The sequence below is a fragment of the Onychomys torridus genome, chromosome 2, assembly GCF_903995425.1.
Source record: "Onychomys torridus chromosome 2, mOncTor1.1, whole genome shotgun sequence".
Taxonomy (NCBI): Eukaryota; Metazoa; Chordata; class Mammalia; order Rodentia; family Cricetidae; genus Onychomys; species Onychomys torridus.
Window position 1 is genome coordinate 79,694,865 of NC_050444.1, and position 24,889 is coordinate 79,719,753.

A 24,889-nucleotide genomic window follows, 5' to 3' on the forward strand; every position below is an offset into this window, starting at 1 on the left:
TGCCCTCTGATAAATAAGCAGACTGTAATTCTAGGTGTGAGTATGAGGCATTGTCAACAAGGGTGGCTCCAGAGAAATTCAAAATAATTGCTCAAGATCCGATGTTAGCCCACAAGCATATTCTCACACCATAGAACGACACTACGGGCAGGTAGGAAACAGCCATCATTAGGCAAGAGGAAAGGCATCAGTTCTTCCAAGTAAGCTAGCATCTTCAAATGCTTCAGGAGCTAGCCAGGCAAGCTATTCCAGCAATGAAGAGGCGTGGCTGCAGTGTGTGGCGACACACAGTGAACACCCAAGCTCTGTGGTACCGATTAGTTATGTAATGGGTGGATGATTCAAAGATCATGATTCCTAGTATGTCAGCTACTCGGCTGCTCCCAAGAAACTGGCTCCAGTCTGATACTGACTCCGGATGAGCAATCCTGGGGGTGATTGTGAATCCACAGAATCACCGTCAAGATCAAATCAAATCGCCACGGTGGGAAGTCAGGACGGACTCATGACTCGTATCCTTTCATCTAAAGAGGCGGGCGCAGCCAGGATCTGTGTTTCTGTGAGGTCATTCTCTGAGGAGAATTATGAATTTGTGGTGATAGTCTAAGGGACGGGGTGGAGTAAGATTCTACTCCTAAAGATTATCTACTCTGATCCTAGAGGAGGATTTCTCTGGCCTCTGTGTTGTCAGCTCTGGAAGAGGACGATGTCCTGTCTGTAAGACGATCTCACTCACCAGGCAACAGCATTGGAAGCTTTGGCTCTGTCCTTTCTAAAAGCCTCTTCCCATAGGTGTGGTGTTGGTGTTGACAGGCACCACACAGCTAAGCACACTGGGATAGTGGGAGGATCATCATTCCTCCTAGCCCCAGTGTCTAGAAGAATCAAGGAATCATACACTCCCGAGTACAAACCCTCACCCCATTTCTAGTTAAGGATGACTATCAACAATTAATCTCTGAGTCTCCATTTCTTCATCTGTAAATAAAGGATAACAATATGTTCAGGGATGGGAATGGGAGGCTGGAAAGATGCCTCAGTGATTAAGAGCACTCGTTGATCTGGCAAAGGACCTGGCTTCAGTTCCTACACCCACATAGGGTGGTTCACAACTGCCTCTCACTCCAGTTCCAGGGGGATGGAACTCCCTCTTCTGGCCTCCACAAGTACTACATATACATGGTGCATATGTACACATGCAGGCACACACACACATACACATAAAATAAAAGTGTCTTTACTGCACTGAAGTGCTACATCCAAATAGAACCCCAAACTTAGCCATTCATTGTCCCCAGACTTACCTTCCCCTGAAGTCTCCGTGTCCCAGCTCCTGAAGGCAGAAGTTCTGCTTTATCCTATCCCCAAAACCTTCCACAAATTCTACCTTACAAACTCACATTTTTACAACAAAACTCACATTCACGTTCTTTTTCCTCTTGAGAAATCACTCCCTCCATTGGTGCCCTGTGCTGTGGTTCCCTTCACCATTGTCATCCATTTAACCTCACTTTTTGGTCATTTTTCCCAGCTGTCACCTCTTCAAGCCACCATGAAATCACCAGAAAAACAAGGCCAAGACTTCACTGTAGACTTTAGGAAATTTTCAGAGAAAGGAGAATGGAGCAGATGCTGTGAGCAGCCACTGGGAGAAGCAAGATGTGAAAGAAAGTACCAGTAAGCCACAAAGCCACGGGGGAATGCATAGATTAATAGAAATGGGCTGAGTTAAGTTGTAAGAGCTAGTTATTGAGAAGCCTAAGCCATTAGGTCATACAGTTTGCAAGTAATGTAAGCCTGCATGTTTACATGGTTCCAAGCTGCAGTGGGACCAGGTAGGACACAGGAAAACTTCCGACAACAATTACCCATAATCTGAGCTTTGGGTACACTCTGTCAATCACTCCTTAGTACGTACTGAAGGCTGTGCAGGATCCTAGATGCCTCGTGTGACAGGCATGCTGCCTTGCAGTTCACAGTACAGTTGGGAGATTACAAGATAACCATGCTAGGATATAGGAGGTGGTACAGTGCTCTGAGAAAGGAATTGATCCTGTGCTGTTAGAACAAGAAGTGGGCAAGAGGGTCATGCCTAACTTAAAGAAAGTTCTCGAGAAGGAAAAACAAAGGGTGTAGCTTGTGTGGGCAGAAGGAGCTTCAGTAGCCAAGCAAGGAATGATAAGGTAGTTGATCTATGGAGAGGAATGAGGTCCAGCGTGAGGTGGAGGAAAAATTGATAAGACTAAATGTCGGTGGGAAGTTGTAAATTCCGCAAACAGGGTTTGTTCATTTTCTATTTCTTTAGAGGGGACTCATATTTCTACCCCCATTCCTATCTTTTCTCTTCCTCCCCTTCTAGCTGCAATCAATGAGAGTCTTGGAGGCTTGATGAGCGTGGACAAAATTCGCAGACTTGTAATGTCTAGGAACCACTAAGTGAACGGAAAGGAAGAACACTGATGTTCAGGTTGCTAGTCCACTGTACGGCTGCCGTCTTAGGTCTGATACTCTCAATTTTCCCCCCAAAACTTCCAAATTAAAAGGGAGTGAAGAGCTTTTTCTCCTGGAAAGTATTACCTACATAAACATAAGAGAACCAATTCTGGGATGGAGAGATTATTTGGTAACTAAGAGCACTTGCTACTTTTGCAGAAAACTGGGGTCTAGGTACCAGCACCCACATAGCGGCTTACAACCATCTGTAACTCCAATTCCATGGGATCTGGTGCCCTCATCTGGCCTCAAGGGCACCAGGCACACCGGCAGTATATATGCAGTCAAAACATAAAACACCCTACCAGGCAATGATAGCACAGGCCTTTCATATCGGCACTCAGAAGGCAGAGGCAGGCAGATCTTTGAGTTTATAGCCTGGTCTATAGAATTTCAGGACAGCCAGGGTTACACAGAGAAACTTTGTCTTAAAAAACCAAAACTAAAACAACCCCCCAAACCCACAAAACCCTGAAAAACACATAATAAATAATCTTTAAAAAGAAAAGAAAAGAAAATCAAAACTAGAAGCAAATGTTACCCATAGTCCCCAGGCAACAGCCTTTTCTTCTACGCTTGTGTGCAGTCGGAGAGAGAGGGAGGGAGGTGAGGCCACTATCAAACGCCACAGAAGCTGTTGCTGGACTGAGACGCCAGCTTTTCCAATCAGCAACTCACTGGTCCTCTTTGAGCCTTTCTTGAAGACAGCATTTATCCTCTGTGCCTAAAGCTGAGAATCTCACTCCAGAGCCGAATCCTATCGTCAGTGGTGTCATCTGCCATACAACTAGCCCAAATCATGATAAGGGCCAGGCCCTGTGTCTAGGCCTCAGAGGCCACCTGGGTGAAACCCTTCTCTCTGTTGAAGAGGAAGATTAGGCTCATAGACGGGAGGGATTTGAGGACTTACTCCTCTTGCCAGCGCTGAACTAGAACTTGATGTAAAGCCTTCTTCCAGTAAGCATAGAGCTTAAGACAATGTTGACCCAGGGCCAGACTGCAGGAGTTAAAATCCTGGTTCTCCCTCTGTCAGCTGGGAGATCTGAATAACTTCCTTCATGTCTTCCAACTCAGCTACTCTATAAAAATAAAGGCTATCATAGAACCCACCTCACACATTATTGTTCTGATGAACTGAAATAAGAGATAAACAATTTACATATGACTCATACAGTAACTGCACAGAAAAGAATGCCCAGGTTCTTTCTATACTTTCTTCATAAACAGTTCCCAGCCCTGGTTTTCGCTCCCTAGCTCCAATTACTGCGCAGATATTGGAATCTGCGAGAGTCAATTGTGGTTCCACCCACCTTAGGTTTTGTTCAAAACAGAGATGAGAGAGGGAGAAGAGACAAAGGCCTCAGCTCCAAATCCAGCCTGTACCTGTCTGCCTGAGCACAGACTTGTGTCTTCAGAGGACAGATAGGTCTTGGACAAGTGAGGCAGGCCTAAGACTGTTGGTGAGTGTGGACAGCACACTTTGGTGCCTGTCTTACATAATCACCTTGCTTGCACTTCTTATTTGTTGAGAGCCAATATAAATAGGATCATTACAGAGGGCTGGAGAGTACTCAGCAGTTGAACGCATGTGCTGCTCTTGCACAGGGCCCCAGTTTGGTTCCACATTGGGCAGATAACAACAGACTGGAACTCCAGTTCAAGGGGATCTTCCACCTTCTTTGAGTCTCCACAGGCATGACACTCATGTGCACCAACTCCCCCCCCCCTCCGCCCCGCCAACACACACACCTACATACACATAATTAAAAATAAAATCTTTAAGAAAAATAGCCAATATGCTGGGTGGTAGTGTGCACCTTTAATTCCAGCACTCGGGAGGCAGGGGCAGGAGAATCTCTGTGAGTTTAAGGCCAGCCTGGGCTACAGAGCTGGTTCTAGCACAGCCAGGGCTATGCAGAGAAACCCTGTCTTGAGAGAGAGAGAGAGAGAGAGAGAGAGAGAGAGAGAGAGAGAGAGAGAGAGAGAGAGAGAAATAGCCATTATAGAAGCAATTATAGACTGAATTATAGAGGGCTATTTGCTATGTCACCTTTCTGAGGACGCATGGGGAATTCTTGTCTGATACCACTGCCATCACTAGCTGGGTGGCTTTTAATTAATGCCTTGGGCTATTATCTCGTGGACTTAGTGAACCCTGCAACCAGCAATATGTGCTACGTGACCAGCTCCGAGTCAGATGTGTGGTCTCAGAGGTCAGGTACTATGAACTTCAGCCTGCCTTCTTTTTTGTCCTACTTAACTTTTTAAAAAATTACTATTTTTATTGTTAAAAAACGAGTTCATATAAGATGTGTAAGGTAGACGTGACATGCTCCTTCTGGAAGAGGCAATAGCTTTTCTCTGGTTATATTTTATTATATGCCTGCAGCATCAGTAGGCTAGCATTGCCATAGCAAAGCACCATACACCAAGTAGCTTCAGCAACAGGATTTGTTCCTGCTGGTTCAGGGAGCTGAAAGGTCAGAAGCAAACTGTCAGTGGTATTGATTTATTCTCGGGTCTTGCTTGTAAATGCCTGTCTCCTCCCTACGGCTTCCTGCAGTCTTTCATCTGGGTACATCTGCATCCTAATCTCTTCTTAGGAGGGTACCAGTTATTGTTGGGTGAGGCTCACGCTGATGACCTCATACAGCCTTAATTACATGTCTAAGACCTTATCTACACACAATCACTTCCTCTGGTGTTGGGGATTTCAACATCTGAATAAAAAAGGGTGACATTTATCCCTCCTCACAACATACCCCCATGTACGCACACTCTTTTTCTCTGTACTTCTATACATCTCAGAGTTTTGGCATGTTTACACGTCAGAGAACCATGTCTTCCCGAGGAGGCTGACACAGAGAATATGTGATTTCCTGACTTTTACAGTAAAAACGAGGAAAGGGAGAAGGGGGTTGAGAATTGTCACTGGATCTATCAAAAGCATGAATGTCACAGGGTTGGAAAGCTGGTTCAGTGCTAAGAGCACTTGTTGCCACAGCAGAGGACCAAGGTTCAGTTCCCAGCACCCCTGTGGTGGTTCACAGCCATCTGTAAATCCAGTTCCAGGGAACCCAACATCCTTTTCTGACTTCCTCAGGCATCAGGCATGCACATACTGCACATACGTAATTTATACATATTTATATGCATAAAATAAAAGAGATGGATCTTGGCCTGGTGATGGTAGCACACACCTTTAATCCCAGCACTCAGGAGGCAGAGGCAGGCTGATCTCTGTGAGTGCAAGGCCAGCCTGGTCTACATAGTGAGTTCTGGGATAGCCAGAGCTAAATAGTGAGACCCTGTCTCAAAACAAATAAACAAACAAACAAAAAAACCAAACATAAAATATGTACATTATATTGGATTTATGTATGTATACATATTATATGTAATGTGAAATATATATTTACATGTATGTATGTATGTATATATACACACGCACATACAGAGAGAGAGAGAAAGAGAGAGAATAATTGGGAGGCATTCTAGTGTGGCAAGGGCTTTGAAACCTATTACATGTGTCATATCCCCACCATACCATTCACAAACTGAGTAACCTTCTATGCCTCAGTTCCCTCCTCTGTAAAATGGGGAAATAATAGTACCCAGGCCATAAGATGTTGTGAAGATTGAATGAGCTGCTACATGAAGGAGTGATTGACACACAGAGAGAGTTTACTATGACAAACTAGTTATTTCTGGGAAACATCACAGGGCTACTTCTGCAACCAGGGAAATTGCTAAATATTAAGATTGACCCTGCTGCAGTTAAAACCATGAGACAGGAGCCTAGCTCATTGGTTAAGAACACTGGCTGCTTTTCTAGAGGACCCGGGTTCAATTCCCAGCACTCACATTGCAGCTCACAACTAACTGTCTTTAACTCCAGTTCCAGGGATCTGGCACTCTCACGCAGACATACATGCAGGCAAAACACCAATGCACATAAAATAAAAATAAATAAACAAGGCTGGGCAGTGGTGGCACATGCCTTTAATCCCAGAACTTGGGAGGCAGAGGCAGGCAGATCTCTGTGAGTGCCACAGAGTGAGTTTCAGGACAGGCTCCAAAGCTACACAGAGAAACTCTGTCTCAAAAAAGTAAAATAAATAAATAATAAATAAATAAATAAACAAACGAATAAAAACCATGTGATAGATTTGGATGACAAACTAGGGTCAACTTCTCAGAAAAGTTCTAATTTTACTAAAATATTAATAGATGATAAGAGTGTGGGTTTATGTGGGGGAAGAAGGGCTACATTATGGGGCCCTCTGGGGGAAATGGCCGGAGAGTTGCTGTGGACATACAGGGTGTGACTGTGCCCTATCCACCTCCACAGCAGCCTTTCTGCAAGCCTCTGATGTGTGTGTGGCCTTTACCTTTCCTTTGGCTCAGTAAGTGCCAGGTATGGGAACCTGGAGGCTGGCGGCCTTTAGGACGGGTTTGTTTTTTCCGTCCGGGCTGGGGAGTCTTTATAACTGCTAAACAATGAAGCCCCAGTTTCTGGAGTGGGGCCGAGGCATCGGCATTGTTCGGGGTCTCCTAGGCGATCCCTGTGTGTGGTCAGCCTTCACAACCACTGCTTTGTGGGATGTTATTTGATAAGGTAACACATTAAAGTTTAATTTCTTAGGAATAACACCCACCAAATAGGTTGCTGATGAAGAGATCTGACTATTCCAACGCTCTTCCTGTTACAGCCCTCCTTGGCAGGAACACTTTGCATTTCCCCTAAGGGATATTAGTTGCTTGAGCTGTATTAACAGAGGGGAAGGCTGGGGACATGGCTCAGTAAGTAAATTGCTTGTTATGCAAGCAGTGAGTTCAGATCCCCAGAACTCATGTAAAGCTAGATGCAATAGGGCCTACAGAGCTGCAATCCTAGACAGGAGGGAGAGGTTGGAGACGCCTTAGAAGTCACGTGCCAGCCAGCCCGGTGCACACAGACGCAGAGACCTTACATCAGACAAAGTGGAATTTGACAAGAACAAGAAATCATCCTCTGACCCCTACACTCACGCTGTGATATGTATGTGGCACACACGCATGCAGGCAAAACACTCATACACATTTAAAAAATTAAAAGATGAAAAAAAACTTCGTGTGTGTGTGTGTGTGTGTGTGTGTGTGTGTGTGTGTGTGTGTTTGTTTTGTTTGTTTTTATTTTCAAGACAGGGTTTCACTGTGTAGCTCTGGCTGTCCTGGAACTCACTCCAGCCCAGTCTCACAGAGATATGCCTGCCTCTGCCTCCTGAGTGCTGGAATTAAAGGTATGCGCCCCTACTACCCAGTTTAAACTTTTTTTTTTAAAGAATGTAGAATTTCCACATTTTCCTGGAGGAAGAAGAATCTGGATAGCCCAACTGAACCCGATCTACATGTCTGTTTGGATGGCCATTCTAGCCCAACAAAGCCAGGGAGCCTGCTACCTTGCCGGCATTCATGGCATTGGAAATGCAAGACTGAGTCAGCTAAGGCCAGTGCCAAGTCTACCTAAGGTCAAATGTTCTGCCTGTATTTCCAGGCTTTCTGGATTCCCAAGCACCAGCTACCTGCCCTCAGTTTCCACCTAGAACTCAATGTAATGACAGAAAAGGGTTACTCTGGGTCAGAAAGGTCCTGGGAAACAGCAGTGACCTCCGGAGAGAGTACACTTTGGGTCTTTCCCAACCAGAGCAGCAGGCCTTGCCCATCCTGTAGGTGTGGGCAAAGAAAGCATCTTCCTTCTTCAGCTGGTGCCTCTTTCAGTGTCTAAATTCCTACACAAATCCCTATGAACAGTGTCCTTTGGGAGGGAAGCTGTTTAGGATTAGGCTAGGGGTTGGGGATTTAGCTCAGTGGTAGAGCGCTTGCCTAGCAAGCACAAGGCCCTGGGTTCGGTCCTTAGCTCCAAGAAAAAACAAAACAAAACAAAACAAAACAAAAACAAAAACAAAACAAAAAAGGATAAGGCTAGAGTCCTGTGTTCATGTGTCCGAGGTGCCTACCTGGTGCAGTTCCTGTAAGAGATCCATAGACGTGTATTACAGAGTAGAAATGTTCAAATATTTCAGGACTTTCCAGAAACATGTGAAAGCTACCCTTAGCAAGAGCCAGAAGAACAGGGGTGGTTTGATTGAGTTTGAGGACATGCCTGTCTCAGTACAGAGATCTCTTGCTCATCCCAAACTTCGGGTCTCTGTGGAATTCAAGCCACTGCTTGGAAACCGAACACATGCAGACAAAGCAGAGCTGGCACCAAAAACATGAGGAGAACAAGCAGGAGGTTCTGTGAAGGTCCCGACCAGGTCTTGGACCCTCTGCCCTGCAGCCCACATCCCCAGGAGCACTGACGTAGTAAGAATGAGCCCAGGCTGGCCCCAGCCCGTCACATGATACTCGAAGCCCCTGCCCTTGACTTGGCTTCAGCTACGTGCTTTGTCAGACTGCTTAGCTTGTCCAACAACTCCCTCTGCTTTGAAGTCGTTCCAGTGGAGTGCTCGCCAGTTTTAAGATCTTCTGGGCCCCAGAGGTAGATTTTTCATTAGAGAGTAAAACTTGAAGGAGAATATGATTCTGGGAAGTGGAGGCTGGCGCTTCCCTTCTCTGAGTCTTGGTCCCTTGCTTTGAAGGGTGAGAACTTTTTTCCTCCCTTCCAAGAGCACCTCACTGCTCCTCCATGAGAGCAACCACGCTGTGATGGTCTCCTGTGTCTGCTCAAAAACTGTGAGCACAGCACCAGGTCTCACCCCAGGCCCTCAGTTCAGGAGCGCGCACACACACACACACACACACACACACACACACACACACACACGCTCAAAAATGCAGCTATCAAATGAGAGTAGGAAGGTAAAAAAAGAGGAAGGGGCATGGGGGCGGGGAGCAGGAGAGGAGGAAAGATATTAACAGATTTGCATAATGGCTTCGGGGAATCCTAAATGTTTCTCAAATTTAGGAGAGAAGAAAGAATTTTCTGTCTAAGCCTTAGAAGAGGGAATAATGAAGGAGCTATGGAATGGTGAAACCGGATTTCAACTTCCTACAGAAAGTTCCAGAAACCAGAAAAGGAAAAGCTTAGAGAACAGCCCAAGCTGCCTCTTCCTGGTAGAGGTAATGACAAAGGGGACTACCTGGGTTTTCGCCAATGGTGTCTGAGAGGCCTGAGGCCTGGTCAGGGCTGGGCGTGAGAGCTGGTTAGAGTTTTGCTGTTTACACAGATTTTAGTAGTGCTAGGAACCGAACCCTGGGTTTGCCCACACTAGAGGGGCCCTGTACCACTGAGCCCATCGGAGTAGGGTTCATCTGGGAGAACCGGCTAGAAGTGTTGGCACGGTGGAGGCCCCTGGAGTTTTCTCCCTCTCTAGAGCAATTTAGGGGGGTTCTGGTTGTGCCTGGAACACTCACAATCCTAAGAGGGAAGGGACACAGCTGGACACGGAATCTCTGAGTACAGCCACCCCCACCCCCACACGCACACCCTTTTGTAGGGAGGAATGAATACAGGGGGCTGTTTATTATTTGGCTGTTAATGTTTTTGTTGTTGTTTTACAGTAATCGAACTTCAAGTCAGGAGGTCACAGTGTTGGGCACAGTGGTCTGTGCCTGTAGACCCAGCACTAACTACTGAGGCTGCGGCTGGAATTGCTTTTGTCAGAAGTTGGAGAACAGCAACATAGCAAGGCCTTGTCTCCAAAAATACACCCAGGATGGAGGGATGGCTCAGCAGTTAAGAGCACTGGCTGTTCTTGCAGAGGGTCCTGGTTAAATTTCCAGCATCCACATGGCAGTTCACAACTGTCTGTAACTCCATTTCAAGGATATCCTTTTCTGGCCCTGTGGGCACCAGGTACACACATGGTGCACAGACATACATGCAGGCAAAATACTTACACATGTAAAACTAAAATAAATGAATCTTTTAAAATACAGTAAATTATGAAGTCACAGAATGGCTGAACATAAATCTTATGCCAGGCACCCTACCTTTACATAGTAGTAGCAGCTGGCCCTTTATTCAGCTTCTTTCTGCCCACGGGGCCAGAGGTAAATGAAGCTGTACCCTCAGTTACAAATTTTAGTGCCCCCAAAGCCTCAATAATCACTTTTTTGTTTGAGCTAGAGTTTCTCTGTGTAGCCCTAGAACTCACTCTGTAGATCAGGCTAGCCTCGAACTCAGAGATCCGACTGTTTCCCAAATGCTGAGGTTAAAGGATGTGTCACCACCACCAAGCTAGTAATCACAGTTTTAAAAAGACTCTGAAAGGCTCTAGATTGCTTGTGGAAAAGTCCACCCTGAACAAAATACCAACATTTTAAGTGAAGACAGAGCCCAGCCCTACATACCCCACCCTGAGAAAACCCCTCCTTCACGCGGTCTCAGATCTGCCCAAACTCGTTCTCATTTGGGGGCTCTGGACTTGCTGTTTGCTCTTCTTTAGTCTTCCTCCCAGGTCTCCACAGGGTCAACTTTCTCTCACTGTTTAAGTTTCTCCTTTCTGACTTCTCGGTGGAATCTAAATTTAGGGCTGCTTCCTTCCCACACATCCTCATCGTAGCCATGTAGAACAAAAGTAAAACTCATGTGACTGTGTCTCTACTTCCCTCCCAGACCACAAGTGTGACTCTGAGCCTGTGCCTTGTCCTGGTGACCAATCAGGCTGGACTCTCTAACTTTCTCCCTTGGCTTTGCATAAAAGGAACTGTGTAGTGGCTTCCTTCAAGTCCCAAACTCACTCTGTCTCTGTCTGTCTGTCTGTCTGTCTGTCTGTCTGTCGTCTCTCTGTCTTTGTCTCTCTGTCTCTCTGTCTCTGTCTCTGTCTCTCTGTCTCTGTCTCTCTGTCTGTCTCTGTGTGTGTGTGTGTGTGTGTGTGTGTGTGTGTGTGTGTAATAATGTTTGGATACCACAAGTTTCACTCAGGTTAAGTAAACAATTGATTGGGTTTTACATAGTTATACATACAACACCACAATCTGCTTTAAAAGCATCTCCATTGCAGGCCCTGCGCCTCGCCCGGGCAGCACAATAGAGCCAATCCTGTTGGTGGAGGTGTGGGTGAGCCAGCCCTGAAGCTGTGAGCATTGGAGGGCTGTCCCCATTACTCATCTGTCATGTGGCAGCATGGGTGGGGGAGAGATGCCATCCCCCACCCATTGATGTCTGAGGCGTGTGGCCCTGCCCCTAGTCAGCTGCAGGACTTGAGAGAGTGGCCCCTACGCCACACCTGGGCAACACAGTAGAGCTGAGCCTGAAGGTGCAGGTGTGGGAGAGCGGACCCTGTGGATGTGAAAGCAGGAGAACTGGCCCTGCCCTTTGCTCATTGCTGCAGGAGTGAACTAGCCAGGGCAGTTCAGGAGAGCTCCCCCTGGTGGTGAGGACAGGGGAGAGCTGGCAGGCTGACCAACCCTGCAACTACCTGGGCACAGAATCAGGGCTATGAGTTGGCCCACCCCAACATCCACCCCATCTGTGATCTGCTGGAGCACATGAAGGGACCTGACCCTAAGACTCAAAGCTGCAGGATGTCCACAACACAGGGCAACAGCAGGATAACCAAGAAGAGCTCCAATGAGGGCCCACTATCAATAGTGTAGCAGAAACCAGAGGCCTCGAACCAGACCAATGACTCTTTGCAATGAACACTTGCAAGTAAAGATATAAGGATAAAAGGGTTTACTGAGTGACTCACTGTGTCACACTGCAGCTTCCGTAGTGTGACACAGTGAGTCACACTGTAACTCTCTTTTCTCCTTTTTTCTCTTAAATTTTATTTTATTTTATTGTGTTGGGGGAGATTGCAAGGGCAGAGGGAGGATATGAAGGGACAGGGAAATGAATGGGATGAAGATGCATGGTGTGAAAGACACGAAGAACAAATAAAGAGAAAAATAAAATAAAAACTTCTCCATCTAAGAGTGTACGCGCCAGAGGCCCAGGAAGCCTACTACTAGATGGTATCTTCTAGACATGACAGAAAATCTGCATTCATGAAATCTCAACAACGTGGCTGCCTAAACAAGACCTGTATAATGACAACACCAGTTGATTGACATACCGGTGTAGATGAGGGTTGGGGTGTGGGAACTTAGGCTTTCTCAAGGCCCACCCCTAGATGAAGGGCATTCAGAGGCTGCTGAGACAGGAGAATGTTTTTCTCCAGGGATGACCCCCTGATGGGTTCTCCAATCTAGATGGTCAGCCCCTAATCACAAGTACACAGGAGCAGCACTAATTGTATGCAGTAGGTTATACACACAACAATAATAGTTGTAGATTGGTCATGCATTTGAGAGGGGCTTCAGAGGCATGGGGGAGTTGCATCAGGGAGAGAGAAGGGTAGAAGTGATTTAAACACAGTATTCAGGCATGAAACTCTCAAACACACTTTTAAATAAAATAAAACCATCTTATGTCCTCAATAAGACCTTTCACACTCATTTATAGTTAATTCTTAGCCTTCCTTTCAGCTCCAGTCAATAATAAATCTACTTTCCGTTTCTACACATTGGCTTTTCCAGGGTGTATTTTATCAGTGGAATCATTAGGCATGTGGTATTTTTGTGTCCAGATTCTTTTACCTAGTATACTTTTGAGGTTCACCCATGTAGAACTATGTACAGTGTTCTGTTTCTTTTGATTGCTGAATAATAGTCCAGGTATATGGTTTTTAAATGCGACAAAATAGGCATTTCTAGTTGATGAGCCTTCCTCTGGGTTTTTCCTGGAGGAGCCTTTCAGGACAACTTCCAAGACTGCCCTTCATTTTGAATAACCTTTTTCTGTGTCTTGGAGGGACGGAAAGTGTGGATAACTTCATTGTGCCATGTTCTTCTCAGATTGAGAGCTTTTGCAGGGAGAAGCTGGATCCCCGGTGGCTCTGTTTCCTCTGTCTCCATGAACAACACTGAAAAGGAACCAAGTATTTAAGAAGCACATGGGGCTGATGCTTGTGAGAGGACAGAGTGAGACAGGGACTACAGCGAATCCCTCTGTGGGTTAGTGCAGCTCTGGCACTCCGAGCCTGCACCCTGGCAGCCCGAACAAACTGGGCTCGACCACCAGTCTTCAATAGGGCCACTTAAAGATACAATAAATAGTGAAAACAGAAACAGGAGATTTGGTCCATGTGGACACACTGGAAACAGGAGCAAAAAGTCCAGTAGCTCACCCCAAGCTCATCTCTGAGGTCCTGATGTGAGGCTTCGACTCAACTAGAAGGCAGGAGGTATATATTGCTAACTTGTCCCGGTCAAGATGTGGTCACCCATCATTGAGCTGTCAATGTCTTAGCACAAAATCATTTTCCTGAATGGCACTGGATAGAATCTCTTTCTAGGAGGCGAGCTTCTCCTTGGCCTTCTTCTCAGTGGATGTCTGGGGAAATTTCAATTTCTTGAGGTCCATTGTTTCAGTAGTCTAGTAGCCAAAGGGAAGTGCGTATGAAACCCTTTAGAAATCCTCATTCCTGCCAGGATGGTTAACATGCTCAGTGCCCATCTTCTTTGGTCCAGTTGTTTAGCCATAACTGTTCATGTTAGTGCTTTGACAGTCAGCAAAGACACTGGAAAAGACTGGCAGCTTGTTAACAACCCTAAGGCCTCACTCTTACATGTCCCTTCAGTCAGTTTCTGAGATGTACTAGATACTGCACTGTCTCCTTCCAATGAGCTGGTTATCAGTGACCGTAGGCAAGGCTTATCTTAAGTTGAACAGCAGGAACACTGGGATGGTTGCTTCAGAGTTCCTACCACAGACATAGGCCCCTACCCCATGCTTTCATCTCTCTCTCTCTCTTTCCACATCTCTCCCTTCCTGCTTCTGCCCTGAAGTCATAAATGAGAGGAATTGTGCCAATTCTGAAGAGTTGGGGTTACAGCGGTGCTCCAAGCTGAGCACAAAAGACTTACTTGGCATATTTCACAAAGGTGCCTGAGGCCCCTGGATTCAGTGTTGATATTTCTGGGCAGCTGCAAGACACGTTGACAAATCAGCAGCCCAGTGTGTTTCATTTGATTTACGTCATTAAAGTCTCAACCAGGAATTGGTGATATGTTTCTGTGTTGATATTATCTACATTGAAACATTTACAGATTTCACATTCTAGTCCTGATTTCTTTGGGGAGAAAAATAATCAAGTCTGTAGATGAAGTTCCTTGTATGGACAGGCAAGCACCTCCTTGATGGCCAAGTTTGCCAGGGGAATTTTCTCTTGCTCTGAAGATTAAGGCCACTTTTTCTTCCTCCACACTCATTCACACTATCGACCTACCCCTGGGGCACTTGACTCCTGTCCAGAAAGGTGCATTCCTGGAATGTGCAAAGGCCTGAGAAGCAGATGATTCTCAGAGATTGAAACTGTCTTCTTAGAATGTGAGGAGGTTGTTGCTGTAGGGCGCAGTCACTAAGAAGATCTGGAGACAGTGAGCAGTGCCTTGGCCTGGTCTTTTGACTGGGGCATAGAATGGAGAAGTTTGGTGGGTTCCTCCTTCAGTTTAAGAACAGCCTGAAGCTGTTTGTGCTTAGCATGAACTGCTTAGTGTGGTGGCTGATGAAGACCCAGGCAGCAAATATTATTATTTCTGTGTTGCCATCATTAGCCCTGACATCTGGCCCTCTCCCTAGTCAGATCCCAGGAAGATAGATTCCCTGTGCTCTGACCTTCCTTTAACCTTGCCATATCAATGGCCACCTCCCTTGTGGTCTGCATCCTAACCTCTTTCTAATACCTGGTCCAAACCATTTGCAATACTGAATCCACTTCTTAGTAAACCACAATGTAGGCTGGGGATGGTCCACGCCTTTAATCCTGGTACTCAGGAGGCAGAGGCAAGCAGATCTCTTTGAGTTCAAGAACATCATGATATACAAAGCAAGTTCCAGCCAGGACAGCAAATACTGAGAAGCCAGTACACAGAGAAACCTTGTCTCAAAAAAACAAAACCAAACAAATAAACAAAACTGCCTTTTTTGGTCCTGACTTTTGGTCCCGACTTTTAGTGGCTTCCATCCCTGATGCACTGACTCTGGCTGCTCCAGGACATGTGCCTCGAGCTCTTATGGGACAGTGCTCCAGTGATGGGCTTCCATTAGAGAACACAAGTCACCAGGCTCCCTCCCAGAACTGTCTCGGGTGAGGGAGGAACTACATGAGGGCAGAAATCATGGCTGCAGCTATCTGTTCACTGCTGTATCCCTAGTACTTGGTTCTCTCTGGCACACTGTAGGTATGTGAGAGACAAAGTTACATTTTAAGTTTTAATCACTATGCCAAAGAGATCCATGAAACAAAAATGCCTCTGATCTGCAAGCCCCTTGCCTAGGACAGATAGCTCCTGAAATGCTGGAGGCTTTTGTTTATGGGAGATAACAAGCCACATATTGTCACTCCCCTAAACAAGTTTGTTTGATCCATCTGCACCCATGTGCTTGATCATGTGTGGTCAGAAGGTACACAGGCTGGATGTACATCAATGGGAAATGCAATGAAATACGGGTTTTCCTTCTTAAGGTGCTACAAACTGTGATTCTGGGCCATTTCTCAGGAACCTGGTCTGGACCTGGCCAGAGCCCATCTACCTGGCCAGTATTTAACTAAAGCTTGCTTCAAATTTGGCTTTAAACTGTGGTAGTGGTCTTATTCTTGATTGGTTGGGTGAACATTTTCTGGAGGCCCCAGTGAGATTCAGACCACCAGCCCAAATTTTAAAGCTGGACCTTCACTTTGGAACTCCAGGCTGAGGGACGGCTTCAGGAGACACATGCTTTGAGACATTCTAAGGCTGCTTTCAGTTTGCTGACTACCAGAGTAAACCTCCATGCTGAGAAATGCAGCAAGCAACTATGGAGGCCTCCTGGTGAGTCATAGTCTGGTTCTGTTCTGTGGTATCCCTATCTGGGACATAGAGGGAAGTCAACAGAACCCCAATATTCTCCTATCCCTGGCATATAGCAAGGCATTGCTCACCCATCTGGTTCCAGTTCTGGCTCTGGTTGGAAGTTTTGTTTGTCTTATTGGAAAGTACACCATCACAGAACATAACAGTTTCTTATACAACTCAGTTTATTGAAATAGCTTAAGCTAAACAAAATTAGCAAAGACAAGGAGGCTAGACAGACATTCTTATGCATGAATAGACCTTAGCTAAGGAGAGTCATTCTCTGAGCCAATGGTCACATGTGGTCAGAAGGTACACAGGCTGGATATACATTAGGATGTATGCTTGCCCCTGATTGGACCTGGTGGGAAATGCAATGAATTATGGGTTTCCTTTCTTAAGGTGCTACAAACTGTGATTCTTTCCCAATGTTTCAACCCTTCAATACTGTTCTCAGTAATAATTGTTTATGTCTCTGGTAAATGATTAGATGGGGGGAGGGGAGGGTTAAAGTCTATGCAAGTTTTAAGGGTCTAAGAAAATGTTCTAAGGTATATAAAGGTCTGAGGATATGAAAGTCCATGTAAATTCTGAGGTTCTAAGGTATATAAAGGTCAGAGGATATGAAAGTCCATGTAAATTCTGAGGGTCTAAGATATATAAAGGTCTGAGGATATGAAAGCTTAAGTAAGTTCCAAGGTCTCAGAAAGGAATGTAAGATGTAAATGCAAGCTGTAAGCATATATGTAATTTAAGGAATATGCAAATGGGAAATGTTTCAGATTTCTTTCCCCTTCTATACTGTTACATTAGAATTTCTAAGATTCAGAGTTTTAACATTGATCAATGGAGTTCTGGTAAGCTGGTAGAGCACGGACTACTTACTGTTCAGTCACAAGCTCAAGATTTTAGATTTCTTTTGGTTGTCTTCCAAGTCTAGACTTAAAGGTGCTTCTCATTGTTAAAGACATCTCTGTCCAATCTATACCCAACTCTGTACAGTGGAAAGAATGTTCATGCTTTTTAACCCAAATTTATAACTTTTGCTAGGACTCAAAGGTGTGAGTCTATTCCAGCTGTTTTACAGATACCAGTTACCTGCTTCTTGTATAATATTAGAGGGACCAGCCTTAACATTATACATCCCAGGGGCTCAGGAGAGAGAACTATGAACGGCAAGGACTATTTTCAGGAAATAGAATCTCAGCACACCTGGCTCTTAGTCCAGTTATTTATTCTTCCAAATCTTCTTCTCCATCCTCCCGTGCCCTGGAAGTCCCGGTATATATACACTTACAAGCAGTAATCCTTTGGCAATGCAAAGCTAGGCTTCCAGGGTCAAACTGAGGGGTGATAAGAATCACATAGAGGGGCAGTAATCGTTAATTATCATTTGCAATCCAAAAGGGAAGTGACTAATGGGGAAATGAATTAATTGAAGGCTAAATTCAGGTAATATCTAAGAAGAGGGATCTTATGTGCTCAACTATAATCTTAAACGTGATTGGTAGAAAATGTTAAGAATCTATAAGCTACTAGGTCAATGGGAGGAAATAAAACTGCCTTCTTTTTTTTCTGTCCAAGCTATCTGCCATTTTTCTGCAGGATGAGGGAAAGTGTGCTTAGTTACTTGGCAACTGATGTTGTACAACTAGATGCCTCTGGTGATAGTCAAAGGGAGATCTGGAACTAGAGGCAAGATTTGGGAAAGGAGGAAGTAAAGCTTAATTGGCACATCTGCCAGGCCTTCTCAAACAGGTATTCTGGATGTTTAAGTCTGTTCTTAGAGAGTATAGAGGTGTCTCTGATAAGGTACTTTCCTCCATCTGGAGATGGACCTGGCCAGATGCTGCCAATGACGATAATTACAGGGAAGCTTGAACTGGGGTTCGGGCTATACATAGCTGTCAGTGCAAAAGGTTATCTAAATATTCCTAGAAGTGGTTAGGTAAGGAGTTACTACAAAGTTATTAAGGCTGTAAGAAAGGAGATTATGAGCTAAATTGTGCAAAGCTATTACTTAAGGTCCTAGGCGGTGTCTCCTTGTGGAATTTACCTTGAATCAGGAGACTAGCATGTGGTGGTCTGGACTGTTAATTTCTTTTAGTCCTTGAAAGTGGCTAAGGAAGATGTCTGATTCCAGTGCTGACAGAGGAGAAACAGATGGGCTGTGGGGAAGGAAGCCTTTCCTGAGGCTGTTCTCCAAATACCTTGAATGTGTATGTCCAGAGAGTGATCAGTCCACACTGTTAGCAATTCTTAGGGAAAAATCAATGAGAAAACTATGAAGGCACACATGATTTTCATAACAGAGTACAGGTGATATATAACAACACCAAAAGCTCCTTGGAATTTGGCTTCCTCTGAAGGAATTCCTTGATCCCTTCAGGTAGTGACTTTGCCATAACCAGCTTAGTTCTTATGATATATTCCTGCAGCCCATAGCACCTGCTCTTTCTACAATGTGGATTTCAGTACAGATTGGTAATGCTCATAATATCTTAAACTTTGATGTCTTTTTGTAAACTAAAAAAAATCATGTACACTTCAGAGAATCAAGTATAAGACTGAGATCCACTTTTTACACATCAAAAGGACTCCAGATAAGTACAGCCTACGTTTCCCCACCTATCTGTTCCTGAGGATGGAATATCTCTCTCTCCTCTGGTCTTAGGACTCCTCCTCTTCTCCAATTACTAGGACTAGGAACCTGAAAGTTCCAAATGTAAGATTTTCTGTTAAGTTCCTACATTTTAACTTCTGTTTTCAGTCTTATCTACCTCAGCAGGTTTCCACTTGGCTGACAGACACATCCAAGCATCAATTGCTGACTACAACCTGCTCCAAATGACTGTGAGCTCTGGATTTGCTGAAAGTTGATATGGACCAGTCCGGCTGATGTGATCGCTCCCTGTCTCTTCAGCTGGGTCAGCGAACCAGATGAATAAATGCCCCATTGCCTGAATTCCCTCCTTGCCTTTGACTAGCATTCTAAGCCTTCCTGGTCCCTGACAACAATTTCCTAGTTTCAGCAGGAAGTAGTTACAGAAGAGAACATGTCACTCCTTGTCCCCAACAGGCTGGAATGTTAGATCAAAAGGAAACTCCCTATTATAGAGGACCTGAGATGAAGTACATGACTGGTCCCCATTCTCATTTCCAGTTTCCTCTATCATTCATCACAGGGCCTTTGGTCCTTCTGCTTCTGCTGACTGCTGTTGGCTCTTGCATCATGGATGACTTAACTAAATGATAATTCCTGTCTGGGTACCATTAAGCTGATGGTTATTAGATGCCAATATAAACAAGTACCCATTACAGAGTGAAAGATTTGACTCAGGATACAACTCAAGGGGAAATGTGTGAGTCAAAGTTACATTTTAAGTTTTAATTACTATGTCTAAGAGATCCATGAAACAAAAATGCCTCTGATCTTCAAGCCCCTGGCCTAAGGACAGATAGTTCCTGAAATGCTGGAGGCTTTTGTTTATGGGAGATAACAAGCCACATATTGTCACTCCCCTAAACAAGTTTGTTTGATCCATCTGCACCCATGTGCTTGATCATGTGTGGTCAGAAGGTACACAGGCTGGATGTACATCAATCAGGCTGTGTGCTTGTCCCTGATTGGACCTGATGGGAAATGCAATGAAATACGGGTTTTCCTTCTTAAGGTGCTACAAACTGTGATTCTGGGCCATTTCTCAGGAACCTGGGTCTGGACCTGGCCAGAGCCCATCTACCTGGCCAGTATTTAATTAAAGCTTGCTTCAAATTTGGCTTTAAACTGTGGTAGTGGTCTTACTCTCAATTGGTGGGGTGAACATGTGCCCTGTAAGTATTCCTTACATAAATGAAGGCATGGATGAACACATGAGGGATGAGTGGAAATGGACAAGGGACCAGAGCGGTAAAGGCTGTTTACATTTTATAACCTCCTGGTGTGACCTTCCTGGTGGGAATAAGGATGTGGGATGACACACAAGCCTGACTACTGAAACAATGGGCTACAAAAAAATTAAAATTCCCCAGGAATCTCATGCAGGAGGGATAGAAAGGCCAAAGGTCTGGTGTCAGCCAGAGGGGTAACCTGCCTCCTAGGAAGAACTCTTACAGTTCTGGCTACTGAGTGGGCCACTTGGCAGGACAGAAGCAGAGGTAATTATGACCCAATAGTGGATAGGACCACACTTTGACCAGGGCCACCTATTTACACGTATCTCTTGTCCCCTATTTAAATGTGAAACTCTGACAGAGCCCTGAGGACAGTCTTGGGGATCACTGGACTACTGTAATCCACTTTTTTGTTGTTGTTTTGTTTTGTTTTTGTTTTTGTTTTTTAGGATAGGGTTTCTCTGTGTAGCTTTGGAGCCTCTCCTGGAACTCACTCTGTAGACAAGGCTGGCCCAGAACTCACAGAGATCTGCCTGCCTCTACCTCCCAAGTGCTGGGATTAAAGGTGTATGCCGCCGCTGCCCGGCTGCATTCCGATTTTTAAATGTGGCCATGTTGAACAAAGCTCTCTGTCTTTCACTGTTACTTGTATCTTTAATTGACATATTGAGAGCAGGTGGCTGAGTCTAGCTTTTAGGGGCTGCTGGAGTTTAGGCTTTGACCCTAAAATTTCTGGTAGCATTAAGTGTGTTGGTTTTGTGACATGTCTGTTTCTTTTTAGTGAGTAGCAATATAGCCAGCCATGCAATGGAAGAGAGGTTTTGCTGGCCTTCTGGGAGAGGGAGTGGGGAGATTTCCTCTCTTACCACCACAGCCAGCCTCTGTATGGAAAGTTGCCAGGACACATACTGCTCATGATGGGTGGCTGAGGGTTAGTGAGGACAAGGGTGACAGCATCGTTCTTGACTCAGGGTCTCTTAGCCTCTAACTGGGAACTGACTTTAGGCAAGGCCCATCAGTGAGCAAGCCAGGAGCTGTGGCTCAGCTCTGAGCCTATCAAAAAGCCACTACCCCATAAAGGCAGAAGATTATTGGATATATATATATGTTTTAGTTAGGGGCTCTATTGCTGTGAAGAGACACTATGACCATGGCAACTCTTAAAAAGGAAAATACTATTTGAGGTGTTGGCTTACAGTTTCAGAGGTTTAGTCCACTATCATCATGGCTGGGAGCATGGCGGCGTGCAAGCAGACATGGTGCTGGAGAAGGAGCTGCTACATGTTGATCTGCCATCTACTGGAAGTAACTGACACTGGGTGGTATCCTGAGCATGTATAAGATCTCAAAGCCCTCCTGCACAGTGACACACTTCCTCCACACCTACTCCACAAGGCCACACCTCCTGATAGTGCCGCTCCCTGTGGGGGCTATATTTTCTCACACACTGACCACATTGTGGGGTCTTCCTGCACTACCTCCTCATTGAGGTCCTCTTGTCTGTTTTCTCTGTAACACAGGGATGCCAGGGCTCTCAAATCTCCACACAGACCAGGTAGCTGTCTTTCCCTCTGGGGCAGCCACAACTCTGCCAGTCCTCAGCTTATTTGTCCCAGGGAGAGGAGTCACAGCCCCCTTGGGGACAGTGGGACTCTAGTTCCAAGTGCTGGAAAGCAACTTACTGCTTCTCTTCTCCTGTCTAGGTGACTCTTCCAGGAAAACTGAATTCTAGTCAGACTTGTAACCATCAGGCAGTCTGCCCAAGTCCCCCGCCAATAGGTGGTAAAGCTGGACTTAGGACATAGGAAATGAAACTCACTTCCTTATTCTTTGATAAAGATGCAGGGCTTAGGAAGGAGGTACGTGCAAGGGTTTCTTTGGGAACATTTGAGCAAACTCTCTCTAGGGAAGGGAAACTGATATGTGGGTAGCACTGATATAGTTGTCTGGACTCCCCTCTCATCCCTCTTCCCCCACCCCTGCCCAGTTCCCAGCTAATGGGAAGTATATTGACTCTTATCAGAATCTGATGATTGGTACTTACCGAGCCAGAGCGCCTACCCATGGCCTTGGAATTATACCACCTCAGGTCAGAGAGAAAATCCTTCCCACCTTGTGAGGGCTAATCTTGACGCTCAACTTGATGAAGTGTAAATCACCATGGCAACACACCTCTGGGTGTGTCTATGAGAGTGTTTCCAGAAAGATTTAACGAAGGAAGGAAGAGCCGCAGTGAATGTGGTATCACAAGGCGGGGGGCCCAGACTGAATTGAAAACACAAGTTCACTGAAGCTGCAGCATTGCTCTCGCTCTGCTTTCCCACACACCTGTTGCCTTGATTTCCCCACCATTACCGACTGTCGGAGCCATAATGAACCCTGTCTTAATCTGCTTATTTCAGGAGTGTTGCCACAGCAGTGACAAAAGCAGTCCATACATGGCATCATCTCAAGGTGTGTGCGCGGGTTGGGGGGGGGGGGGGGGGGGGTGGGTGCAGCCTCTGCCTCAGCTCTGCAGAGTCCATGGTAGGCATCGATAATGAATTCTTCCTCATCCTCTGTCTCGATGCCCATATCTTCTTCCTCTGAAAGGCCTTCCTGGACCTTGACTAAAAGGGTTCCTGCACCATAAAAAGACCCAGCTACTGGTCTGCAGACTCGAAGAACAAACCCCCACCACCCATCAGTCTCCTGCCCCTGGCCTAGCCACTTGCTTCATATTACTGGAGTCACTTTGCCTCCAGGAAAACACCAGGGCATCTAAGATGACCACCACCTGTCTAGGAGTTCCTGAGCCTGTTTGAAGTCAGTCTCACCAGGGCCAACTTTGTGATCTATGTGTACCACTCAGAGTCCACTCTGGTTCTTCTCAGTGTTGTGTGGGAGGCAGAGTAAGAACACACAGTGTATTTTACTGTATTACTTTGAGACAGGTCTTCTAGCCTAGCTTGGCCTCAAACTCACTATGTATCCAAGGATGACTTTGAACTTCTGATCCTCCAGTCTCTGCCTCCCTAGAGCTGGGATTCCAGGTGTGCACCAATACATCCAGTTTTGTGTAGTACTGGAGACTGAACCCAGGGCCTTCAGCATGCCAGGAAGGCATGTACTCGGCCAGCTGAGCTGCAATCCTAGCCCAACAAGATGCTTTTGTTTGTTTCTTCTTTTTTCTTTTTTTTATTATTATTGTATTTGTGTTTTAACTTCAAACAAGATGCTTTTGTTGTTGTAGTTTTCTTTTTCTTTTTGTTGTTGCTGTTCTTTGAGACAGAGTTTCTTTGTGTAGTTCTGGCTGCCCTGGAACTTGCTCTGTAGACCAAACTGACCTGGAATTCAGAGATCCCCTTGTTTCTGAGAGTAAAGGTATGTGCCAAACAACCACCTGAGGTTTTGTTTGTTTGTTTGTTTCATTTTTATTTGTATTTATTTTATGCATTTTAAACTTAGGTTTTCCCATCTTTTCAAACTCCAAGACCTAAATTCTGCTTCTCCTGTCAAACCTAAGACTGTCACTCTATTTTTTTCTTCTTCAGCCTTCCTTAAGAGAAAGCTTTCTGACAAACTGCGCCCCCGACCCCCTCCGTGTTCTCACATACACGTTGGTTTGGTTTTTTCAGGCTGCTGCAAGTCTAGTGTGTGCATTATGAAGACGGAATGGGCAAGCCTTGCTGATGGACTGAACATGGAGGGAGAGGAAGAGGGGGGCTCCAGGAAAGATGCTGTGGGTACCAGCTTCTTTTAGCTACTGTGACAGAACTCTGTGACCAAAAGCAACCTATGAAGGAAGACTTCATTTTGGATTACAGTTCCAGAGGGACAGACAGTTCGTGGTGATAGGAAGGCATGGCAGCAGGCTGCTGGAGCAGCAAGCTAAGAGTCACACCCTCAATGCAAACAAGAAGCAGTGAGCCAGCTGAAGTGGGCCAGGGCATAAACCCTCCAAGCTCACTGCAGCGACTTGCTTCCTCCCCAAGGTTCCACCTCTTAAAGGCTCCATGGTCTCCCCCAAACGGCGCCACCAACTGGGGACCAAGTGTGCCAACTCCTGAGCCTCTGGGGACATTTCTCACCCGTGCTCTTCCACGGAGCGTTTGGGCCAAGCTCGTGGGTGTAGAAAGAGTGACTGGAAGGGCGTTTCCAGCAGGCTAGTCCACAATCCCAGTTCCTTACAAAGGGGGCACCGTCCCCAAGACATCATATGAGGAAACGTGAGAAGAGCGCCCCGCCCCGATGGGGGTGAGAGGCCAGGAAGCAAGGACGTGCCAGGGCCACCAGGGCGCACACCTGTGCACTCCATCATCGGCCACTACGCATCAACAATGGCCAGGAGCTTCCGTTAAGAAACCCCAGGAAACAATGTGGCCAAGCAACTGAGTCAAAGAGAAAACACCTTCTGGGGAAACTGGCCCCAGTGTGGCCCTTCAGCAGACAGAGGAAGAAGCATTAAAGCAAAGAGCCTGTGTTGAGGCTGCTCCTGCCCAGCGCCCTGTGGGCTCACACAACGCAGAACTGACCTTGTAGTTTCCTCCTACTTTTAGTAAGCATCTGCTTCAAAAACCTAGGAATAATGTTATTGACAAAAGCGCCAGACACAGAAGTGAAGGTTAGAGAGACATTTAGTGATCACCGGAACGGT